The sequence below is a fragment of the Lemur catta genome, chromosome 1 (assembly GCF_020740605.2).
Source record: "Lemur catta isolate mLemCat1 chromosome 1, mLemCat1.pri, whole genome shotgun sequence".
NCBI lineage: Eukaryota > Metazoa > Chordata > Mammalia > Primates > Lemuridae > Lemur > Lemur catta.
The window spans coordinates 95,754,322-95,765,445 of record NC_059128.1 but is presented as its reverse complement, the minus strand read 5'-3'; the positions used below and the strand labels follow the sequence as shown (position 1 = coordinate 95,765,445).

General features: G+C 43.6%; 1 protein-coding gene across 3 annotated transcripts in view; it reads left to right on the top strand.

Moving 5' to 3' along the window:
• Positions 1-8,529: 8,529 nt before the first annotated feature.
• INTS14 (integrator complex subunit 14) overlaps positions 8,530-11,124 on the top strand; it is a 31,663-nt gene continuing 29,068 nt past the window's right edge. For all 3 annotated transcript variants that reach the window (XM_045541136.1, XM_045541121.1, XM_045541128.1), the window contains exons 1-3: positions 8,530-8,612; positions 8,968-9,059; positions 10,272-10,415. The gene's annotated coding sequence lies outside the window, so the exon portion shown is untranslated. The remainder of the gene's footprint in view (positions 8,613-8,967; positions 9,060-10,271; positions 10,416-11,124) is intronic.

Genomic DNA, 11,124 nt, shown 5'->3' with positions numbered 1-11,124 from the left:
ATAACATAGATACTGATTATGTAAAGATGATCTCTGGAAAGACAGCTGGGAAAGGGAAACTAAGGATCTGAGGTCAGAGGGAGATTTACTTTTTACTGTGTAGTCTATTAATTTGACATTTTTATCATGTGCATGTTATAATACTTTAAATTTAAATTAAATTAAATTTTGTTGTAATAATAATATCTACATAAATAGTAATAACTATGTCACAGGAATGTTGAGAGAGCAAAAGCACACAAGGTCTGTGAAAAGCCTTGAAGAAAATCCAGTGCTACATTAAGGGTTAGTTTTACACAGGATGCAGGAGGCAAGAATGCTTCATTTTATAAAGAAGGGCATTGAGGCCCAGCCCAAGTATATATTACTTAAATCTCTAATCAATGTCCATGGATTATTACAAAACAATAACTAGACTTGATTGGTTTTCTATATAATAGTAATATATTAGAAGTGATCTGAGTAACCCGTAGACTCTGTCTGGAATAACCAACTCCTCATGTGAGACATGAAGACACCGAGGTCCAGAGAGGAGATGTGACTTGCTTAACGTCACACAGCTGGTGAGTAGCCGAGTAGATGAACCGCCTAATCCCCCATTCTTTCTAGCACACCACACTAATTAGAAACGCAAATGCAATTGTCTTAAAAAGCAGAAGAGGAATAAGCAAAAGGAGAAGTAGGAATAAATACACTTCCTTCTTTGTCCTGATTTCTATAATTTTCTATCCACTATCTCCCTGCCTCCATGCTGTCCCTTGTCATGAACTCAGCATTTTGTAGCAAGCCCACTTGTATCTCCTACAGAAACTTCAGACACTCTCTCTCTTTCTGGCGTGCCCATGTTATATAACAGGGCTGAGCTGGCACCCCAGCGGATCCCGCCTACCTAATCACATCATTTACCTTCAAACCTCGACATCTGGGTGTCTCCTCAGTTGTGGGAACTTGTCAGAATCCAGGGTCTCAAAGAGTGGGTCTGAAGCTGGACAGGAAGGAACACCCCATTCTCCTGCCCCCAGTGCCCTTATGGAATCCTAATTCAAGGCAGGGCATGTGTGAAGGGCATCTCAGGGGAAGAATATCCGATCCTGGCTAATACCCGCCTCTTCTAAGAAGCTTATCAGGGCATTGTACAAGTTCTTGGTCCCAGTGCCTCTGACCAAGCCTGAGCGGGTGGGCTTTTGACCAGGGACACAGATGGGCTTGCCGTAGGCCCTCAGAGTCAATGGGGGACCTGGGAGTGATTCTCAAACTTTCTAAACTATGGGAATGACAAGTGCTGCAGGGTTTCCATGGTCAGGTGGTGGAAAGTTTGGGAAAGATTCAGAAGGCACTCTGAGGAAACCAAGAGAAAGTGCCTGGGGCTTAAGAGATCAGAAGACCTCAGTTAGCCCAAGGCTGTACTTGCTACTGTGTGATTCCAAATGTAATCTAAATGTAAATGTGAGGATAATGATACCTGCTCTACCTATCCATAAGGTGAATGTGAGAATCAAAACAAAAAATGGGGATCCTGGAGAAAATACTATGCAAAATTCAAAGCATTTCATACATGAAATACATTTTATTAGGCCTAATGGAAATCCTTGGGGCAGAAGGCACTAATGGATCTCCCCAGAGCAGGCTGGGACGTCCCAAGGTGCCTGAGGAGCTGGCACCCTGAGCCTCCTGCACCTCTAGCCCATGACTTGGAGCTGATCAAAGTGGGAGTGGGGTAAGGTAGCTGGGGCCCCATGATCCTACCCAGTGATGACCTGGAAGCCATTTCAATCATTCTGCTGACTCTGCCTGATATTTACTGATTGTACCCTCCTCCCTTCCCTGTTTCCTCCAGCGTACACGGATGGCATGCTGCTTTGGGTTAGTTTCATCTGAAATAGCAGGGAATCCCTCACTGCCTCACTTCTGCCCCACTTCACCCTGAGGGAGGGCCTGGAATAATAGGATGGGAACTGGCTCTCTCTGCTGAAGCTCCCCTGTGGAAGGGCTAGCTTCATCTCTGGGTGTCCTGCGGTCATTCTGGATGTTGGAAGCCTGGGGACAGGGGCTGAACTCTGCTAGTTACATGTCTTTGCCTTTATGCTGCCGTGAGTAGAGGCAGATCTAATTCCTTTCCTTCTCACACCAACTGTTTAACACAGTCTCAGTCTGGCCCAGAAAGACGAAAAAAGGAACACAATTCACAAAGTGGAATTATGAGTGATTTTTTTCTGGAATAATCCTTCTATTTTTACAATGTTATGATATTTATGTAGTATAACAAATTCAGGGGAGAAGTAAATTCCCAGAAAAGTGATTTCTTTCTCTCATATGTTCATAAATGTTGCCAAGAAGTTCTTCCTAGTGTCTAACCTAAATCCTACTCGCTGGGAGTGAATGCACTTCCTTCTGTCTTATTCTCATGGGATTGTGGCATAGGCTTTAGAAAAGTTGGTTGCTTAGCTAAGAATGGAAGCATCATCTATAAGACCCACGTGAGTTTGGACAAGTTATTTATCTTCTCAGTGGCTGTAAACCTCTCATCGTGTAAAATGACATTACCTGCTTGATAGAGTTGTTGTGAGGATTAAGTAAATTAATACATATAACATATTAACAGTGCCTGGTACTGTTGTTATTGTCCTGCTTTTGGAAATCACAGTCAGACTGTGTTAGAAGGGACAGCAGGTCCTCCATGCATTCCATTGTTACAACACTCTACTGGGTATTGATCAGTGTAATCACCTGATTAATGTTTGCATTTCTTATGAGCAAGTGAGCTCCAAGAAGATAGGGACCTTGCCTGTTTTATTCACCACTGAATCCTCAGAGCCCAGAACAGTGCCTGGCACTCAATAAATGTATTCAATAAATAAATATATTTGTTGACAGACTGAAAAAGTATATTCCAGTAAGGGAGATGCTCAGAGATGGGGCACCTGGGCCACACATGGAGGGAGTGGAAAATGTCGACTCGAAAGTCTCACGAGTGGAACCATACCTGAGGCAGAGAGACACAGGTGGTGGCACTTTGGGTTGAGTCCAGCTCAGAAAAAGGTTTTCATCCTCACCGTCGGGTACCTATCTGGAGGGACCTGGGATCTAGAGAAAAGGTCAGACAGGTGACATCAGAGGGCTTTTGTTTATTTATTTATTTATTTATTTTTGAGACACGGTCTCACTCTGTTGCCCAGGCTGGAGTGCAGCAGTGTCATCATAGCTCACTCAACCTCAGACTCCTGGGCTCAAGCAATCCTCCTGCCTCAACCTCCTGAGTAGCTGGGACTACAGGTGCACACCACCATGCCTGGATAACATTTTTTATTTTTTGTAGAGGAAATGATGATTGAGGCATAACAAGATACCTTTTTATTTTTGCCTATAAATTGACAAGGACTAAGAAATGTAAATAATATCCAGTCCCGATACTGGTGAGGGAGTGTAAACCGGGTACAGCAGCCTAAGTGACTTTGTTAAACTGTAAATCAGATAATGTCCCTCCTGTATGCCAAACTTTCCAGTGGCTTCCCACCTCAGTTGGAATAAAAGCCCCTACAATAGTCTACAAGGCCCACTCCAGCCTTGCTTGTAATAGCAAAAACTGAAATATATCTAAATGTCAATAGAGAACTGGTTACATAAATCTGGCACATCTTTCTAATAGTCAATTATATACAGCAGGTAAAAGGAATGAAAGATATATATGCCAAGGATATATTAGTAAATCAATAATAATAAAGGCAAGGTACAGAACTATATATATAACATTGTTGCATTTAGTGAGAAAGCATTATATATAATGTTATATTTATGTAGTACATATGTAAACTATGTATACACACATATACACATACATATGTAGAGACGATTTTGCACAGCATATGTAAGAATGGCTGTACTTCTGTCACCAATAGACAGAGAATGAACAAAATCATACAAACTCTCTGGTATTTCACCTCTCCAAGCCAGTGGCTGGAACCACACTTGAGGCAGGGAGATATATATCGTTACTTGTAGGAAAGGAAATGCGTATTTTTCACTTTATTTTGAAACTTCGAATTTTTCCCATAGACACAAATTACTTTCATAATTAAAAAAAAATTTTGGCCGGGCACGGTGGCTCACACCTGTAATCCTAGCACTCTGGGAGGCCGAGGCAGGTGGATTGCTCGAGGTCAGGAGTTCGAGACCAGCCTGAGCAACAGCAAGACCCCATCTCTACTAAAAATAGAAAGAAATTATATGGCCAACTAAAAATCTATAAAGAAAAAATTAGCCGGGCATGATGGCGCATGCCTGTAGTCCCAGCTACTCGGGAGGCTGAGGCAGTAGGATCGCTTAAGCCAAGGAGTCTGAGGTTGCTATGAGCTAGGCTGATGCCATGGCACTCATTTTAGCCTGGGCAACAAAGCGAGACTCTGTCTCAAAAAAAAAAAAAAATTGTTTTATTTTGTTTTATCTGCTTTTTCAATGAAATATGCTACCAAGACTTTAAGGGGGTGATGAGCCTGGCAAGATAGGTTGGCACCAGATCATGAGGGGCCTTTAGAAATTCAGGCTTTATAACACTTTTTAAGGAGAGTTTATCCTGAATAAAGAAGTTCAGTTTTACTTTCTTAGAGAAATGTAGTATCTACCAAATTTTCTGTGCTTTCCCCTTTCACTTTTTTTCCTAATAATCTCTCTCCCTTCCCTCTTATCTTCTTTCCACAAATGCAAATCCATTTTTCCTAATAACCTGCCTCCCTTCCCTCCGATCTTCTTTTCACAAATGCAAATCCAGCATCACATGCTAGACCCTAGAGATCCAGCAGTGGATAAGTCTCATCCTATTTACAGAGCAGAGGCAAAGTTAATTGGAATTGGAAATATGTGAAAGCTTTTCTTTGTTCTGCAAGTCTTTTCATTATTTAAAATACAGAGAAGCTTTGTGGTTTTCTCAAATGTTCTGAAAAAGACTGAAAGAGGATTGAGAGCAATTTTTTAAAAGAGGCCACAGTTTCTTTACCAAATACATTGCAAAGGAAAAAAAATAGGGAGGGAGAAGCCTACATATTAAAAGAAACTTTTGAGATATATTAACAGATTGCAATGTCTGGATCTCACATCAATCCTGATTCAAACAACCTAAGTGTAAAAAAGCAAAATTTATGATAGTTATGATAAAACTGGATATTTTAAAGCTGACTAGATATTTAGTGACATTAGGAATTTATTGTTAGTTATTTTAAATTTGATAATGGCATTGTAATTATGTTTTTTAAACTTCTTTCAGAGATACATACAGAAATATTTATGGATAAAATGTTATGCTATCTGGGATATGCATAAAAATAATATGTTGGGGAGAAGTGGGTAGGGGTATAAGTAAAACAAGATGAAGATTGAGTTGACAGTAAAAATTGGGTGAAGGGCACATGGAGATTTATTATGTTAATCCCCCTATCTTTGTCTATGTTTGATTTCCATAACAAATTTTTTTCAGAAGAGAGAGGGTCCTATCTATGGTTTCTCTGGACTTCTGCTTTGGTGAAAATAGTGGAAATTAGAAGTATGATTTGGGCTGGGCGTGATGGCTCACACCTGTAATCCTAGCACTCTGGGAGGCTGAGGCGGGAGGATCGTTTGTACTCAGGAGTTCAAGACCAGCCTGAGCAAGAGCGAGACCCCATCTGTACTTAAAATAGAAAGAAATTAGCTGGACAACTCAAAATATGTAGACAAAAATTAGCTGGGCATGGTGGCACATGCCTGTAGTCCCAGCTACTCTGGAGGCTGAGGCAGAGGGATTGCTTGAGCCCAGGAATTTGAGGTTGCTGTGAGCTAGGCTGATGCCAAGACACTCTAGCCTGGGCAACAGAGTGAGGCTCTGTCACACACACAAAAAAAGAAGTATGATTTGGAAGCGGACAGGGTCAGGCCTAGGAGAGGCAGGGAGGAAGATGCAGGGTAAAAGATAGCACGAGAGTAGGGAAGTGAGGGTGTGGAGGAGGAGGGGAAGGAAGAAAAGAAAAGGGACCTGGGCCCATTGCTTCCCCACCCCTTCTTGCCTTTTCTTCACTTACTTCCTTTCCTTTCCTCTCTGTAGATAAAAATCATCTTGGAAGCTTAACCATAGAGATTCTCGGGCACCAAGCTATGAAATTCCAAGTCAGTCAGCAGGGCCTGAGAATCTGCATTTTCAACACATGCCGTAGGAGAATTATATATCTGGACATCCCTTTGAGCCCCAGTATCTAACCCCTACAAAGGGCTGGTATTTTTGTCATTAACCTTTACTCTGTCAGACTGGGGCCAAATACTTTGCCTTTCAAAGCTTCTGTGATAGCTATCCACTGTTTCAAGGCAGGAAAATATAGAGGGGATGAGAGATTATGAAAAGGAAGCTGTTTATTGATTTCCTTTAATGTGTGTGTAAACATGCAAATGCTGAGGGTCTCTTGAGTGGGCAAAAGAAATTTATCAGCCAGCTGTGGCTTGAAAAACATCTCCTTTTAGACCTTCTAACCCTTTGTGCTGATGCTCTCTGATTTTATATTCACTGAACAACTTTCTCGTTTTTAATGGGATTCCACTAAGGAGGAAAAAACCCCAAACACATCAGTCACCCTGAGTGACATGGTTCTCTTGGTAGTTCTACCTTTTATTGTCAATTTAATAAATTGATCTTTTGCTTTCCCAGTTTCCCAAAAGCCTGTTATTCAGAAGGACTAGGTCACCAGATCTGAACACCCATCAGCAAACTAATAAACTTAAGCTTTAGGACTGGGTGAAATAATGAATCAGACTGTGGAACTGAGTGGGAACTCCCAGAAGAACAGTAACCCTATGGCTGAGTCATTGCCACATTAAGGGTAACTAGATAACTCCCTTGTCCACACATTCTTGGCCACATCCCTCCCAATAAGGGAAGATGAGAAATTACGACTAAGTAATCAGGCTGCAACCTTACTTACCTACAGCCCAGTGCATAACAAGGTCTTGAGACGGTGAGACCAGCCAGGTTGGAGAAAGAAGTTTTGAAGCAAATAGAGCAGTCTGCAGGCCCCTGAGCCCAGAGGCTGGCAAGAATATTCCCAGGGACTGACGTGTCTCTCTCTGCCACTTCTGATATAAAGAGGAGACAGGAAAGAACTGCAAGCAACTGGCCCCACACTCTCCCACAGAACAAGCTGTGAGAAGTGAGACAGACTTGGTTCATTTCAAAGCATCCTCCTTCCTTGTCCCACCCCCTATCTCGCCCCATCCCACTAGCTAGAAGAAAAAGTGGCAAATGCCTAAGGTCTTCTAGAGGCCTTTCTGTACCCACTTGTAACCTAAGTGGACTGCATTGTTCTTGGAACCACAACTACCCGGGAGCCTGCTGGCATCCCTTCAAGCCTACCTCTAGCTGGTATTCCTTGGATCCCTACATGGTTAGAAAGAAAGCCACCTCTTGCCCTCTCAAAGACCTCACTGAGGCACAGGCTACAATGGGGACACCAGGTGGCCAGAGAGGCAGGCAAGGGCCCATGGTGCCTTACAGGAAAACCTGAGCATAAATCCCTCAGCAATGCACCTTTCCCAGTGTTGGGGGAACTAACTGAACCCTCCCTCTGCTTCCCTCAAAGAGGGGATGGGGGAAATAAAGTGAGCATCTTGGCTGAGAACACCAAAAGGCCAAGTCTTCACATAAATTGGGCTCAGGTCAACTAAGAAAAATAAACAGAGTAGGCCAGGGGTAGTGGTTCATACCTGTAATCCCAGCACCTTAGTAGGCTGGAGTGGGAGCATCATTTGAGGCCAGAATTTTGAAACCAGTCTGGGCAACATAGTGAGACCCTGTTTCTACAAACAATACAAAAAAAAATATTTAATATTAGCCAGGCGTTGTGGTGCATTTGGAGTACCAGCTACTCCGGAGGATCGCCAGGAGTTCGCGGTTACAGTGAGCTCTGATTGCTCCAGTGCACTCCAGCCTGCGGCGACAGAGTGAGACCCTGTCTCTAAAAGGAAAAAATAAAATAAAATAAAACAACTCTATATTTTATAGTATACATATATATGTATACACACACACACACACACCCCAGAGTGCTTAGTAGGAGCACTCCTCAGCCAGGAATTATAGTTTAAAGGAGTAAGAAGCGGATTCTGTCAACTGGTTCAGAGGATGTGACTGAGAGGTCTGAAAAGTGTCGGGAAAGAGGGGCCTCAGCAAGCGGTAGGCTGGTGCACTGACAAGGCCCCGGTGAGTGTGAAGGGGTCACAGAGTCCCCGGGCCAGGTGAGGCCCCTGCGTCAATGAGGGGGAGGGGACAGGAGCCCGAGTACGGCGAGAGCTAGAGCGCAGCGCAGGAAAGAAGGGCGGGAACGGACAGACCCAGCCCGGGCTCAGCGGAGTTAGGGATTTGTGCGGAGTAGAAGGGTCGCAGATTGGCCACCGCGGAGAGCAGCTCTGAAGAGGACGCGCCCTCTAGCGTCCCTGGTGCCGAGAGCATTAGCCCTGCCCTCCGCGGCCCTCGACGCCCCGCCCAGCCCGGGGCGGAGTGCAGGTGTCGGGTTCCCTTTCGTCGCGCGGCCCTATAGTTCCGGCTGTGGCGCGAGGCCGGAAAGCTTTTGAGGACGGACTGTGGCGGCGATGGGCGCGGGGTGAGTGGGAGATGCCGGGGCCCGGGGCTGCCTCTCGTTGCTTGTTGGGGCTACAGGTGAAGGGGTGAGGGGTGAAGAACAACGCAGGACCAGTGCCTGGCCTCCCCGCTGTCCCGGGGGTCGCCCCGCGCCCTCTCTGAAGCGATAGTTCCGGGGCTCTGCTCCCGGCCTCTCCTCGCCCTGTGACTCGGGTTTCCAGCTCCGCATAAACTGCACGATTTTGTCCCCTGCCCGGGCCCTCTCTGTCCCCTCTTCCCTTAAGAGACTTCCAGTTGTGAAAATGATTTTGACTGATTTTTAAGGTAAAAATACATCCCCCTGATGCGATCCAAATGCAGGCATTCTGTATTTCCAGGCTGGACGTTTAGAGATGAAATTGTATCCGAGAACTCCGGAGGGACTCGTCAGAGCAAGGGAAGTCGGGCTGACAGGAAAGCCGAAGAGTAGGTGAGGACCCTAACATGAACGGGGGGCTCCTAGAAATTCAAGTGAAGTCACAGTTCGAGAGCGAAACTTCTGAGAATCAATTCTTTATAAATGAGTTAACTATCACCTTCAGGGAAGAATTATAAATGTGTAGCAGATGGAGACATGGCATTTAAGGCCAAATCAGGTGGCTAGTGTCTATTCTCAGGACTACATTGTTCTTGAGAAAGAAGACCCCTAGTTGTCTGAACCGTTGTATGTAAACAGTACATATGGGAAAGGTGTGAGGGTGGGAGACTTGAGGGTCAGAATCAACCCGAGTGAGGAATAGTGTTCTCACAAAATTGCTAAACTGTGGTGGGCAGGGATTTTTTTTTTTATATCAAGCCTAGCCTGCTTGAGTGAACCATCCTTCAGGAACATTCAGTTCCCTCTTTTACTCCTATGCTTACAACCTGAGTGCTAAATTGTTTTCCCACAACTTTGCCATTGTTAAGGAGGGGCATTTGGGAGTGGACATTTGGGAGAAAGAGCCAATTCCACAGGTCAGAGATGGCAAGACTGCCAGCTATGTCACCCATTCCTGTGTTACAGCAGATTTCATGGGCAAAGGTGCTTCTCTGTACCCGATCTAAGTCTATATAAACTGTTTCCCATTTTCCTGAGAGGTGAGGGTAGTCCTTCTCATGATCCCCAACTTTTGAAAAACATAAAGGCCTCTATGAATGGGACAACCAGGCTTGAGCTAGGTTAATGCTATACCTGCCTAGAGGTGTAGGAGTCCCCGGTATCTCTGCTCAGATGAGGAGGAAGTGTGTTTCTATTGTCCACAGTTAAAATTTATCATGTATTTTGCTAAAGAATTAATATATCTGGTGACTAGAGGTGGTTCATTAGTTCTTATCAAATATTTGTTGAGTACCTTCTATGCACCAGTTACTGTGGTAAGTTCTGAGGAGAGATTGGTGGGCAAAATCTGACATGGTCCCTGCTCTTAATGAGCTTATGTTATGGTCTACTGTAGTGTAGTTGAACCAGTGTTGTATAGGACCTCACTTCTTGAACACAGGCAAGACCCAGAAATGATATAAGAAATACTGAGTAGACAAAATAGAACCAAGTTGATACACCTAATCTTGTGTGTTTTACTGTAGAAGAAACCCACTGGCTCACAGAGCTTGGTCCTTTGACCTTGGACACAGTTTTAACAAGTTTGATTACCTGGCTTTCCAGGCCACAGCAGCCAAGAAGCAGTGAATCAGAAAAAGGGAGAATGATTGCAGAGGATTACTGAAAAAGTGGAATGCAAGGTGATGGTCTGACAATTATAAAGAAGAGGCACCAAAACAGAGCACAACAGTCTGGATTGAGTATAAGGTAGTGTTTCCATGTATATTCTTATACAATACTTGTTCCGTGGGACCTTAACACCAATTTTATAGAGAAGAGTTAAATGGGAAAAACAGGGTTAGTAACTTAAACTTGATTCTTTCCTGTAGAATTTCTCAGAATCTTTAATAGGCCCAAACTCATTTTTCTTAAAGCATCGCTCCAGAACAGTGTTCCGCAGCACACACTCGGACACTTAGGGAAATGCTAGTATAAAGTGAATTCCTCAGGATACTAGTGTGCTGAGAAGTATTGGTGTTTAGAGCGGTGATGTGAAGTCATCATAAGAGGGTAAATTATGTTTGGCACATACTGTTTAATGAGGCAGAGAAGAGGGATACACATTTTAATTTTTTCTATTAAAATGGTTAAACATTTTGGAATTCTAAGGAGTCTGGAAAAGTAATTTTTTTCTCTGGTTTAACTTTATTGATGTTGTTTTTTGAGACAGTCTTGCTCTCCTAACCTAATATATAACATTGTTTTCATAAACCAACATGTTCTGAGTTCCCAACAGCCTACTTACAATGGAATTCTGAGATATCACACATTTGCAGTTAGGCACTATACTAAAACAAGCAGTCTAGTCACCGTTAAGTGTTTTGAAATGAATTCTAAAAACGAAATTAGTGAGCATTAAATTTCTAACCTGTTTATATCCACCTAGAGTCTTCCCTAATTGTATGTATGCAATATG